Source organism: Bos indicus, chromosome 22 (genome assembly GCF_029378745.1).
Source record: "Bos indicus isolate NIAB-ARS_2022 breed Sahiwal x Tharparkar chromosome 22, NIAB-ARS_B.indTharparkar_mat_pri_1.0, whole genome shotgun sequence".
NCBI lineage: Eukaryota > Metazoa > Chordata > Mammalia > Artiodactyla > Bovidae > Bos > Bos indicus.
The window spans coordinates 13886153-13901349 of NC_091781.1; the positions used below are offsets into that span (position 1 = coordinate 13886153).

At 39.1% G+C, this 15197-nt stretch overlaps 1 protein-coding gene across 11 annotated transcripts in view; it reads right to left on the bottom strand.

The window, feature by feature from the left end:
* The window catches only part of ULK4 (unc-51 like kinase 4), a 521313-nt gene that overhangs the window by 143412 nt on the left and 362704 nt on the right, over positions 1–15197 (bottom strand). The gene's annotated exons all lie outside the window — the stretch shown is intronic.

Here is a 15197-nt window from a genome sequence, read left to right on the forward strand (position 1 = left end):
TTCATCTCTAAAAATGGATTTTATTTTCAATAAATGAACGGATATTTTATAGTAAAATTACCAAGCTAATAAAATTAAAAAAACCACTTCCTAACAGTAAAACCTTACCAAACCAGGCAATTTTTACAACTGGAAGAAGAACATTCTCTGCATAAAACTGGTTAATCATAGTTATGGCTTTATTATCCAGACAATGTGCATAAATTCCACACGGCAAAGTCTCAGCTTCACAAACTAATGGTTCATTTATTCAAAGAGACTGATCCAGAATTAAAATGAGCCCGTTGGTCTGAAGTATCACGCTGTAGGATTCTGTTGCCCCTAAAGCAGCTTTGCTGGGAGGCTCTGCCCCTTGCACGCCTGTGACCTGTGACACTGCAGGAGACTCACTCATCGGAGCTGAAGTGGTATGCTTCCCACCAACAGGGCCGTCAGGCCAGCTCACTTTGGAGCTACAGGGAAATTGCTGGAAGTACCCTGGGGTCCATTATTTCAGCACATTAATGAGGCTGTTCACAAAGAGAGTTTATTACAGTAAGAGATAGATGTTTATTAGATCAGTGATACGATTACAGAACATGCTGTATGGGAAGGGCTCTGGGAGCCGTAGGCAGGATAATTTTGCAGGCATTAAACAAAACAAAAAAGCCAAACATCGTTATCAAAACTGTTAACTTCACTGCATCACAGTCACGGCTAAATATCCATACTACTAAATATCAACATTATTTTTCTGCTTCAAAAATGATGTGCAGACAGGCTTTCTGAATTTGTATAAAATCAAACTTTTTTTTTTTCAGGGTGGCAAAAATAAAACAAACTCAGAGTGTTTACTGCTCATCTTTTAAATACAGTTCATTTCTAACGGCACCTGGGAATTACATTTGGAGGTGGTAGCCATGAGGGTTTTTCACCGCATGTTAATATATTACTAGTAATAAAGACAAGACCACCATCAGAACGGACACAACGGAGAGAGAGAAGAACACAGTGATGGTGGCAGTTACTATGTGCCAAGTGCTGTGACAAGAGTTCTTCACACATTGTTCCTTTAGCTTTCCTAAAACCCCATGAGGTGTTAAAATTTCCTCCTTTTTTTGACATGGAAATGGAGACTTACTAACTTGCCCAAAGCCTTTCATCTGGTAACTGATGAAGCCAACTCAACCACAACTAAATGAATGGGTGTTCAGAGATGACCCATCTGCATCACGGAAATACCAGGCATCTTGCCAAACAGCCTCGTGCGCATGTGTGTTCAGCTGTGTCCGACTCTTTTGGGACACTATGGACTGTACTCCATCAGGCTCCTTTGTCCACAGAATTTTTCCAGGCAAGAATCCCGGAGTTGGTTGCCATTTCCTCCTCCAGAAGATCTTCCTGACTCAGGGACCTAACCCGGATCTCCTGCTTCTCCTGCATTGGCAGGCACATTCTTTTCCACTGTGCCACCCCAGACAGCCTCACACGGACTGTCGAATCAACCAGCTAATATAGTTTTGTTTCTCCCTTTAAGAGATGTAACCATTTCCCTTTTTGTTGCTGCTGCTGCTGCTAAGTCACTTCAGTCGTGTCCGACTCTGTACAACCCCATAGACAGCAGCCCACCAGGCTCCGCCTTCCCTTGGATTCTCCAGGCAAGAACACTGGAGTGGGTTGCCATTTCCTTCTCCAATGCATGAAAATGAAAAGTCAAAGTGAAGTTGCTCAGTCGTGTCCGACTCTTAGCGACCCCATGGACTGCGGCCCACCAGGCTCCTCCGTCCATGGGCTTTTCCAGGCAAGAGTACTGGGGTGGGGTGCCATTGCTATCACCTATAAATACAGAGTTCAGTATCACTAGGCTATTAGCCCCTTGGAAGACAAAGCAATAGCGGTTTCCACAGTTTAAAAATCTAGCATACACTGTAGGAGGTGTAGACATTAAACACCAACATTGGCAAAGTAAAATGCAACCAGTATGACACTGAAGTAGATATAAAGTACATACACACACACACACACACACACACACACACACACACACACGTCAAGCTATGTTATCCACAACACCTCTTGACTTTAAATGGAGTTTTCATCATCACCCCAAATGTCTTGATCATGACTATTTCTACTTGATGAATCAGTGGAGAAAAGCTGTCTTTCCACACTGAAAATGCTAGTTTCTCTGGAGGATCACACAATGTAAAAGGAAGGCTCTTCTGGTAATCCCTGGGCGGGGTTGGGAGGGGCGGTGGGTCATATCAGAACAGCTCTCCTGCTTGGCGGCTACTACTCACCTTCTTTCCTGTGCTATAGAAGAATCACTATGGTTTCATCCCCTTTAGTTTTATTAGGAAGATATCCAATTAGGTCAAAGAGATGCTATTTTCACAGGACGTGTTTTCCTATTGTCTCTTAGAACACAAACTACTTCCAATTATGTAATGATTGTGGTGCAAAGAACAAATAGAACCAACTATATTCAAAGAAATGTATTTTCATAAGATATATGTAGGTGCTACCCCCACTAACCTAACAATTATATGCCAAAGGATAAAAAACAAAATCTTAATAGTATGTGATGTTTGAAATCTTTTACAAATATACTATCACATAGATGTCCACCCTACTCCTAACAACAAAATAATAATCCTGCTGCTGCTGCTAAGTCGCTTCAGTCGTGTCCGACTCTGTGCGACCCCATAGACAGCAGCCCACGAGGCTCCCCCATCCCTCGGATTCTCCAGGCAAGAACACTGGAGTGGGTTGCCATTTCCTTCTCCAATGCGTGAAAGTGAAGTCGCTCAGTCGTGTCCGACTCTTCACGACCCCATGGACTGCAGCCTACCAGGCTCCTCCATCCATGGGATTTTCCAGGCAAGAGTACTGAAGTGGGGTGCCACTGCCTTCTCCAATAATCCTGACTAAACCAAATACCGAAAGGTAGAAAGCAATCAATCATGACAGTACCAGAAGAAAATACAGATGAATATATTTATATTCTTGGAATGGGAAGACCTTTTAAAAGATGACATAAAATCCAAAAGTCATAAAGAAAAACTCATAAAAGTGACTACTAAATGAAAACTACCTTTAGAGCTAAAGTACCAAAAAAATTAGAAATACAGAAAGAAAATAAAAGGTATATTTGTTATGACAAAATAATAAACATCTTACTAGACAAAGAATTCTTAAAAATCAACAGAAAAGAGTAAACTAAACAGAAAATAAATCAGCAAAGAATACACTAAAGGAATTTATAGAAAAAGATACACCAGTGGCTAACAAACCCACCAAAGATGTTAAATTACATTAAGAATTAAATAAATACAAAACACCAAAGACATACAAAACGTCATCTACAAGAAAAGCAAAATGATGTAAGTTCATAAAACTCAGTATCAGCAAGGCTGTGGGGAAATGGGTAGCCTTTCTTTTAGTGAGAATGAAAAAGTCTACCTTTTAAGGATGGCAATGTGGCAACACATATTAAAATTTTAAATTTACAGCCTTTTCAACTAGTATATTAGACAGGATTCTCCAGAAAAAGAGCCAACAAGAGATATATAATTATGCAGAAAGAGATTTATTATGAAGGACTGGCTCCCATAATTATAGAGGCTGAAAAGTTCCATGGATTTGCCATCCAAGAGCTCGAAGCCCAGGAAAGCTGATGGTATAATTCTTATCCAAATCCAAAGGCCCTGAAAACCAGGGGAGCAAACGGTGCAAACCCTAGTCTGAGCCTGAAGACCCAGGATCCAGGAGTTCCAATGCATGAAGGCAGCAGGTGAACATCCAGCTCAAATGCACAGCACGTGTGCCTTCCTCTGCCTTTTTGTTCTTTGCAGGCCATCAAACAGTTGAGTGATGCCTATTTGCATCAGTAAGGACAATCTGCTTTACTGAATCTACTGTTCAAATGCTAATCTCTTCCAGAAACACCCTCAAAGGCACAGCAGAAACAATGTTTCACCTTCTGCCCATAAATCAAGATTATCAAATAATTTTTTTTTTAATTTTTCATTCATACTTTTTGGCATCATGTATGTGAGGCTCCAGCATAAAAAACATATTATTTTATTATTATTTTACATTTTGGTACTTTATATTTTCCCAGTGTTAATGCTCAAAGTGTTTTGAACTTGATTTTTAAACAATTACTAGTACAGGAAAAATGAGGTTAGCTATCAAATATTCAATTTGTTTTTCTCTCAGTGATAAATTAAGAGAAACTGATAACTGGGTAACACATTGAATTGTCTGTATTTGCAGTGTTTCTGCATGATGGATTTTGTAATTATCTTGGTCTCCACATTCCAAACAGCTTTGAGGTTTCATTTACATGAAATGTGAGTTTCCTATTTTTGCCTCAAGTGTATCTTTAATTATGTGCAAAACCACGCTTATTTTAAAAAAAAAGTTATAAGCTGAAAACTTAACCCTTCAGTTCACACTAACAGAAAAGAAAGACAGGAAAAGCTCAACGAAACAGCTTATCCTCACATTTACTTCTCTGTAAAATGAGTGTTTGTCTACTGCACTTGAAAGTCTATAGTCCAACAGGCATGCTCGTGATGGCAGAATGATGACAGGAAGTGCATTCTATATGGCAAGTCTTTAGTGATGTCCCACTATTGTTCCTGAAGATGGTTCAGTTCCAAGGATAGACAGACATTATGGAAACCTGACTACTAATGACCCTAGGGAATCCAATCAAAATGAAAATAAAAATAACGAACAGAAGGTACGCACACAGGCACACAATCCACAACAGAACACATTGCTAAGAAATATGCTAACAAGTTCAAATCAGTCAAGGCTGATGAGTCTCAATCTATTTTACCAGATCATGTAGACATGGCCCAAAAATAAGTCTAAAATGGTTAGGATTCAAGTGAGAATAAATCCTAACTTTGAACTAAATACCAATACAATTACTTCCTGGCCCAAGTGATACCTTACAAGTAGGAACATGGAACTGCATGCAACAAAGATTCTTTGAAAATATTTTTGGAAAAATATTACACCTTTTCTGCTACTGATACTAGGTATTTTTCATTCTCTCTTGAGTGAATTTTAGAATGATAGAAAGGGCCAGAAGAACTTCTCTGGTCCAATTACTGACTTGGCAATGGCACCCCACTCCAGTACTCTTGCCTGGAGAATCCCATGGATGGAGGAGCCTGGTAGGCTGCAGTCCATGGGGTCGAGAAGAGTCAGACACGACTGAGCGACTTCACTTTCACTTTTCACTTTCATGCATTGGAGAAGGAAATGGCCACCCACTCCAGTGTTCTTGCCTGGAGAATCCGAGGGACGGGGGAGCCTGGTGGGCTGCCGTCTATGGGGTCGCACAGAGTGGGACACCACTGAAGCGACTTAGCAGCAGCAGCAGCAGGTGACAAATGGTCATTTCAACTCCCTGGTGAATCTTTCAAATAAACGGGATGAAAAAGGTGCCTTTGCATATTGTGTCAAATGGCTGTGCTGGGCCATTGTATAAGGACATGTTAGAGCCTGTCTGCCCAAAATGTCCTGCTTGGGAAGGGGGACCAGGGAGTCATGCTCTTTGACAGTAATTAGAGAGCAGGCCCAGGGGCTGCTGCCTGTGACATGTCTACTCAAAAGGGCATCAAGAATGGATTATTACTCAACTCTAAAAAAAGAATGAAATATTGCCATTTGTAGCAAACTGGATAGACCCAGAGCTTATCTTATTAGGTGAAAAGTAAGTCAGACAGAGAAAGACAAATATCACATGCTGTTGCTTATATGTGGAATCTAAGAAAAAGATACAAATGACCTTATTTACAAACCAGAAATAGATCCACAGACATAGAAAGTAAAGTTACAGTTAGCAAAGGGAAAAGAGGGCAAGGGGAGGGATAAATTAGGAATCTGGAATTAACATGTACATAGTACTAAATAGGCAAACAATAAGCATCTACTGTATAGCACAGGGAACTATACTCAATACTTTGTAACAACCTATAGATGAAAAGAATCTGAAAAAGGAATATATGTGTATGTATATATGAATCACTGTGTCGTACACCTGAAAGTGATGCAATGCTGTAAATCAACTGTACTGCAATAAAAAAGGAACAATATCTTTAAAAAGAATTAATTGATTAGCAAATCATGCCCCCCTTCCCAAAAATACCTTTCTGTACATCAAAAAAAAAAAAAAATCTTCACCTGTTTTCTTCCTAAAATAAATCACGATTCTTATCATTCATGGATGCAACACAGGCGCCAAGACATGTAACTTACTGAGTCTCAAAGTAGAAGAACAGTATTTTTAAATTCAAAATGAACTTTTATGCTCTGTTGAGACATACCTAGCTGCTTATTTTGGAGGACTGAAATACAGTTTATTATAGCAGTACAGGGTCAATTTATTGCCACAGGAAATCCAACAAAATTGCTCATCGCCTCCACAGAACAGAACAGTATGTTGGCCTTTACTGGCAGAATTAGAGTGAATTCTGTTGTAGCAGCTACTGTGAGAAACTTAGGAGTTGCAGAGCTGGTGAATATTTATGAAGTTTTCCTACTGAGCGGGCCGCTGGCAGAGAGGATGGAGAGATACCTGCTTCAAGGTGGAGTTACCTGTCAGATCTGACTCGGATTTCAAATCCTAAATTTAGGGGGGTAAAAAACACCTCACTGTTTACTAAAAATGATACAGTGTGTTAGGAAAAACGCTCAAAATTCCGAAGCTAAAATTACACTCCAGGTACAATTCTCCATCTGATGGAGAGAATGTCAGCTATCTCGAGAGTGGAAAGAGCCAGACCAAGCAGCTCCCTTGCTGAGCTTCCATGCCTCACAGCCTACACTCTGGGCAGAGCAAGAAGACCCTTTGGTCCCCGCTGGTGCAGTGTGACAGCTCCCTCCAAGGCCACCTTCTGGACACTCCTGAGTGGAGAATGCTTCCGAGGCCGAGGCTGAACGTCTGCTGTCCTGTGCCCCCTCGGGAGGATCCTTGTCCCTCTTCACTACACTAAACCTTCCTGTTTTATGACTCACATCCTAAACCAAAATTTTGATTAAAAAAACTTTCAAGAAATACCCCGTTAAATCTTTGGTATAAATCACCCCACCCTCCCTTCTTTTGGTGTCCTTTATATACACATGCATACAGCATGACTTAAATCAGCTCTTTTTACAATTTTGTTTCCTAACTAGGTTTTGGCACTTGTTATATCTTATCCATGTACTCCACAGTTATTTATTGAGAGCGTGTGGTGGCCAAGCATTTTGAACGTGCTGGTAATAAAGCTGGGAAGTGGACAAGTGACTTCTAGTCAAAACAGTGTATGACTTCAAATTTTGCACCAAAAACTGCATAACCACTGAAAGAAGAAAAAACAAATTAAGATACAGAGAAATATCTTTGTGGACCACAAATGAAACAAACACACAGAAGCTCGAGGTTCAAAGCTGTTAGAAGCAGCAACTAGGAGCACCAATGTAACTGGGGCCAGAGCCCATGTGGGGCTAGGACAAAAGTCAGGCCCAGAATGTGAAGTGGAGGCTGGCGTTCCCTGTCCACCAAAGGAAGCTGAAATAGCTGTGCCAGCCTTGGGGCTTCCATGAACAAATGAAGCTGCTCTACTGAAAACAGCAGCAACAGAACCTGTGCCAAACCCTTGACAGGCCTGGTGTCTAGATCTGTGATACATCCAGTATCACCATAATATGGGAATTTGGGGACCCGGAGCAGTCAAGGTAAGCACAGCAAACCATTCGCACAGAGAAAAGGAACAGCAGCCTCATACAGTACAAATAACTTCTACTCTTAACGAGTCTGACTAGGAAGGAAGCCTAAAATGAAGACCACTGAACACAAAGACTACCAGAATTCACTCTGGAAGAAATGATAATAATAGAGTAACTTCAAAGGGACTTTATTTTTTTAAGTTTCCTTCAAGCATAATTAGCAGGCCAAAAAACTGTACATATTTATAACATATAGCAATCAAGATAAGAAACATATCCACAAACCTCAAAAGTACCTTTCCACCAATGCATCGCCATTTTGATTATAATAACTTCACGTACATCTTGACTTGAGGTAGTGTTAAACCCTTCAACTTCATTTTCTTCCATAGTTGCCTTGGCTATACTAAGATTCTTTGTATTCCATGAACATTTTAGAACAAATTAAACAATTTCTACAAAAACAATTCTCCTGAAAAAATTCCCAGAAACACAAAATCTTCCAAGACTGAATCATGAAGAAGCAGAATATTGAACAGAACTGTAACAAACAAGGAGACTGAATCAGTATTAAGTCTCTGCAGACCACAACAGAGCTGAGACACTACAGGAGGAAGTGAAGGCGTACAAACAAGGCCGGATCCTTGGCCACACAAAGTCAAAGTGTTAGTTGCTCAATCATGTCTGACTCTGCGACCCATGAAACGTAGCCCACCAGGCTCCTCTGTCCATGGGATTTTCCAGGCAAGAATAATGGAGTAGGTTGCCATTCTCTCCTCCAGGGGATCTTCCTGACTCAGGGATTAAACCCGGCTTGCCCACATTGCAGGCAGACTCATTACTGCCTGAGCCACTAGGGTCCTCAGCTACACCTCAAACACCAATTCAGCTGCCCATGCCAGATGCCAACTGAGATAATGTGATTTTTAAAAAGTCTATTTTTCCTTTTATTTATTTATATTTTTGGCCACACCTTGCAGCTTGCAGGATCTTAGTGTCCCAAACACTTCAGAGTTTCACTAATGAATTATGTCAAACATTTTAAAAAGAACTAATACTAATTCTTCTCAAACTTTCCCCAAAATTTGAAGAGAAGGGAACATCTAACATATTCCATGAGTCCAACATTATCCTGATTCTAAATCCAGAAAAAGACATTATAAAAAACAGAACTACAGATGAATAACCCTAATGACCCCTGATGCAAAACTCTTCAACAAAATTCTGGAAAACCAAGCTTATCAGCATATTAAAAGTATCAAATGCCACGAACAAATGGGCTTTACTCCTGGAAAGAAAGGATAGGTCGGTATATGAAAATCAATCAAAATAATACACAGCAATATTACCCAAAGCAATCTACAGATTCGATGCAATCCTTCTCAAAATCCCAACAAAGTTTTTTGCAGAAATAGAAAACCCCATCCAAAAATCCATATGTAACTTCAAATGACCCAAAATAGCCAAAACAATCTTGAAAATGGAGAACATAGCTGGACTTGTAGATTTTGAAATTTACTCTATAATGATCAAACACATGTGGTAACAGCATGAAGACTGACATACAGACCAACAAAAGAGAGATTCCAGAAATAAACCCCCACATACATAGTTAAATAATTTTTAACAAGGGTATGAAGACCATTTAATGGGAAAAAACAATCTTTTCAACAAATAGTTCTGAAAAAACTGGATATGCACATTCAAAAAGAATGAAGTTGGACCCTTATCTAACACCACACACAAAAATAAACTCAAAGTTAATGAAACACCTAAATGTAAGACCTAAAACTGTAAAATTCTGGGAAGAAACATAGGGAAAAAACCATGATACCAGATTTGGCAATGATTTCTTGGATATGACACAAAATGTACAGGCAACAAATGAGAAATTAGGCAAATCATGAAAATTTATGACAAGTTTTTAAAACTCTCCATCAAAAGACATTATCAGCAGAGTAAAAAAGCAACCCACAGAATGTCATAAAATATTTTCATAACATATTTGATAATGGATTAACATTCAGAATATACAGGGAGTTTCTAATACTCAACGACAAAAAACAAACAACATAATTAAAAACTGGGCAAATAACTTGATTAGAATAACCATAGGATCTAATAATTTCATTTCTGGCTATAGTCAAAAAAGTTGGTGCAGAGTCTCCAAAAAATATTTGTACATCCATGTTCGCAGTAGCGTTATTCACAATAGCTAAAACTGGAAAGCCACCCACATGTGTCCAGCAACAGATGAATGAATAAGCAAAATTTGGCCTAGACATACAACAGAATATTATTCAGCCTTAAAAAGGGAGGAAATTCTGACGTATGCTAATACAGATGAACCTCGAGGGTATTATGACAAAAGAAATAAACCATTCACAAACTGACAAATGTTATATGACTCTACTTATATGAGGTGATTAGAACAGTCAAAATCACAGAGACGGAAAATAGAATGGTGGTTGATAAGGGCTGTGAGGAGTGGGGATTGGACAGTTACTCTTTAGTAGGTAGAATTTAAGTTTAAAAGATGAGAAGAATTACAGAGGTGGTGATGACTGCACAACATTATGAATGTATTTAATACCAGTGAACTATGCACTAAAAATGATTAAGAGGGTAAATTTTGCCCTTCTTCCTTGCCCCAAATAATGTAGTTAGTTATTCCCTCCACAGGCCCCATGGAACGTAGAAGTATAGCACAAAATTTTCCACATTGCACTGACTCAACATTCAAAAAATTGTTTCATGGCATGCAGTCCCATCACTTAATGAAAGATAAGGAAAAAGTGGGGACAGTGACAGATTTTATTTTCTTGGGCTCCAAAATCATTGCAGACGATGACTGTAGCCATGAAATTAAAAGATACTTGCTCTTTGGAAGAAAAGCTATGACAAACCTCTGCATACTAAGAAGCAGAGACATCACTTTGCAGACAAAGGTCTTTCTAGTCAAAGCTATGATTTTTCCAGTAATCATGTATGGATGTGAGAGTTGGACTATAAAGAAAGCTCAGTGCCAAAGAACTGATGCTTTCGAATTGTGGTATTGGAGAAGACTCCTGAAAGTCCCCTGGACAGCAAGGAGATCAAACTAATCAATCCTAAAGGAAATCAACCCTAAATATTCATTGGAAGGGCTGATGTTGAAGCTGAAGCTCCAATGCTTTGGCCATCTCATAGGAAAAGACTCCGATCTGGGAAAGACTGAGGGCAAGGAAAGAGGATGACAGAGGATGAGATGGTTGGAGGGCATCACTGATTCAACGGACATGAGTTTGAGCAAATCCCAGGAGATAGTGAAGGACAGGAAAGCCTGGCACGCTGCAGTCCACAGGGTCGCAAAGAGTTGGGTACGACTCAGCAACTGCACAGCAACAACAACACTGTGTGATAAGCTGGCGTGTTTGTGTATGCAATGGCCGCTCCTTGATCTTATGCAGGATGCTTATGAAGGGATGTTGAGCATCTTGTATATTATCAACTGCAGAGTATATGCTGGATCTCTGTAATTAAAAAATTTTTTGTCAGGAGGCTACAAGTTTACAAAAAGAACTGCCAGACATGTCACTAAAAAAAAAAAAATCCAGCAAATATTTTAGGAGCTCAATAGTGGAGATATTAGATGAGGACTGCAATCCTACCCAAGCGGCAGAGTCAGTGTTGCAGTGGATGAGAAAGGCATGGCTAATATGAAAAGTATAAGCCAGGCTAAAGACTGGCAACTTTGGCATATAATAAAGAAAAATTTAAGACCAGTTATCTCTTATAAATTTGAAAATACCTATGTTAATATAGGGAAAAGGAATCTGTAGCATATATTTTTAAATAGCAATTAATTACCTATTTACAAAATTCATCCTGGAAGTACAACCTGGCTTTCTATTTAAAAAAAAAAAAAATTCAGGTCAAGCAATTACTTTGATTTATCTTTTCTTCAGGAGATACAGTCAAATTGTTACGTCTCTGATTGGCCATATCTTATACTATAGTTACCAACTGAGGGTTCAAAGATCCCCTTGAAATTATGCATTATGTAGAAAACTTAGAATATAGGTAAGCCTATGCATTTTTCTGGGAAGAGAGTCTAGAATCATCATATTCTCTAACCAGACTTAAAATCACTGTCTTATTCTCATAGTTCATTATGATTCCATAGGGTATAGTGTAAGTATGGTTTGGCAGGTTTCATATTCCCTGAAGGATAAGTATGCTTACGTTCATAGGACCCTATCTGAAAAGAACCTCAAAAGCTAACAAGTTCATTCTCCTTCCTTTAGGCAAAATACCTCTACAATTACCCAAGTCCAATGAAAACTAAAAGTCTGCTTATTTTTCCCTGTGGGAAAGCAATTCCAACACCTCATTTTGTAACTTATTACATTTTTTAACAACCATTGTAAAATTTATCTTTGGTCTGTACGTGCTCCGGTTGAGGCCCTCAATAGCTTTATGTCTGTTTTTCTTTACTTTATACAGAGATATAAATGTGTATTATCTTTTCCAGAGAAGATAAATTGAATGTTTGCTGCAGGCTATTTTTCAAGCTAATGACTTCAGTGATAAATATGTATGTATACAACAGAGTTCACATACCTTGCGTAAATGTTTGGCCAACGTACTAGAGCCTAAGTGTGATTAAGTTACTGGTAATAAGAGTTCAGAGTTCCAAAGGCCGGTGAAAATATCTCAGAGGACACACTGCAGCAAGAAGGGATGGTACCAATTTACATTCCAACCAACAGTACAAGAGGGTTCCCTTTCCTCTTCATCCTCTCTAGCATTTATTGTTTATAGATTTTCAGATAATGGCCATTCAGACTGGTATGAGGTGATACCTGATTATAGTTTTGACTTGCAGTTCTCTAATAATGAGAGATGTTGAGTATATTTTCATGTGTTTGTTGGCCATCTGGTATGTCTTCTTTGAAGAAATGTCTGTTCTGGTCTTTGTCCATTTTTTGATATAGTTGTTTGTTTTTCTGATATTGAGCAGTATGGAGATCTCTCAAAAAGTAGGAATAAAACTACCATATAACCCAGCAATCCCACTATTAGGCATATGCCGTAAGGAAACCATAACTGAAAAAGACACATGTACCCCAATGGTCATTGCAGCACTATTTACAATAGCCAGGACATGGAAACGACCAGACAGACCTTTGTTGGGATTACTTTTTTTTTTTACTTTTATATTACTTTTTAATATACTGTCTAAGGAGCAAGAGTATTTTAATTACATAGCTGCAGTCACCATCTGCAGTGATTTTGGAGCCCAAAAATATAAAGTCTGCCACTGTTTCCATTGTTTTCCCAGCTATTTGCCATGAAATGATGGGACCGGATGCCATGATCTTAGTTTTCTGAATGTTGAGTTTAAAGCCAAATTTTTCACTCTTGTCTTTAACGGTCATGAAGAGGCTCTTTAGTTCTTCTTCGCTTTCTGCCATAAGGGTGGTGTCATCTGCATATATGAGGTTATTGATATTTCTCCTGGCAATCTTGATTCCAGCTTGTGCTTCATCCAGCCTGGCATTTTGCATGATGTACTCTGCACATCAGTTAAATAAGCAGGGTGACAATATATAGCCTTGAAGTACTCCTTTCCCAATTTGGAACCAGTCTATTGTTCCATGTCCAGTTCTAACTGTTGCTTCTTGACCCTTCAAGTCTGTCCTTCCTTGGTTATTCTCCCTCAGCTTTTGAATAACTTATAGGGTTCTTTGTAAAACTTAACATTTACTCTCAATTACTGTTTAATAAGTCTTTATATTGAAATTCTCCTGTTTAAATCACTATGTGTTTTTTGTCTTTTGGTGGGATCCAGAGAGATACAATCAGAAGATCTTTGTGCTCATTGAGAATATTTGTTAACAGTGTATTTTTAATTGTTTTCATTTTTCCTTCTAGTGTAACTGTATTATGGTTAAAATATGTTGTCTATACAATTCCTCCTTATTGATATTCTTCTGATATTTACTGATATTCTTTTAACCTAATGCATGGTAAAGTGTTTCCAGAAATTCAAAAAGGAGGTACAGTCTCAATTTTCAGGGTAGAGAGACAGATATGTTTCTATTAATCTTATTAAAGTTTTCATATCCTCTATGCTGCTGCTGCTTAGTCACTTCAGTCGTGTCCGACTCTGTGCGACCCCATAGATGGCAGCCCACCAGGCTCCCCCGTCCCTGGGATTCTCTAGGCAAGAACACTGGAGTGGGTTGCCATTTCCTTCTCCAATGCAGGAAAGTGAAAAGTGAAAGTGAAGACGCTCAGTCGTATCCGACTCTTAGCGACCCCATGGACTGCAGCCACCAGGCTCCTCCGTCCATGGGATTTTCCAGGCAAGAGTGAGGGGTCAATTAACTTTTTCTGTAAAGAGTCAGACAGTAAACATCACAGGCTTATGAGCTACAGAGTCCAGGTTGTAACTCCTCAACTCTACCATTGAGATGCAAAAGCAGCTGCAGACAATGCGTAAATGAACTGTTTGTGTGGCTGTATTCAATAGAACTTGACTTACAAAAAGAGGGTGGAGTTAGCCCACATTGCCTCATCTGTCAACCCCTGATCTACATTATCATTTTTATCTACTTGATTCATCAAGCAATGAGAGAGATAGGTTGCTGCTGCTGCTGCTAAGTCACTTCAGTCGTGTCTGACTCTGCAGGACCCCATAGGCAGCAGCCCACCAGGCTCCCCTGTCCCTGGGATTCTCCAGGCAAGAACACTGGAGTGGGTTGTCATTTCCTCCTCCAATGCATGAAAGTGAAAAGTGAAAGCGAAGTCGCCCACTCGAGTCCGCCTCTTCACGACCCCATGGACTGCAGCCTACCAGGCTCCTCCATCCATGGGATTTTCCAGGCAAGAGTACTGGAGTGGGTTGCCATTGCCTTCTCCAAGAGATAGGTTAGTCTCTCACTACTGTGTTTTAAAAATATTTTTCCCTGTATGTTCTGGTTCTTCTCCCTTTTTAGAGTTCTATGCTCTGTATTTGACACAAAAAGTTCATAATTATATCTTCCTGTGCATTTTATTCTTTACCATTGTAGAGTGCTTCTCTTTGTCTTGATAAAGCTTCCTTTGCTTTGCATTAAACCCTACATCTAATTTAGGAAAACATTTAGAAAGAAAATACACAATAAGACAATAAAATTAAGACTAAAGATAAGCTTAAGAATAAATCTAGTTGGAATAAATTCAACTGTTAAAAGAAAGCAAATCTCAGAATGTGGCAAACACCAAGATCCATCCATAAGAGACATATGTGAAAAAGAGAATCCTAGAAGTTTACCTGAAATAGATTCTTCATCTGCTTTGAACTATTTTTATTGTTTAAATCTTATATGCTATTGATGTAAGTATTATCCTACAGATCACATATTGCATCAGTCATATTTAACGAGGATGTTCCGAATCTTTTATACGTCCATAAAGAGAGCATGATTTGGGTTAGCCTTCCCTCTGTTCACTGGAGCCCC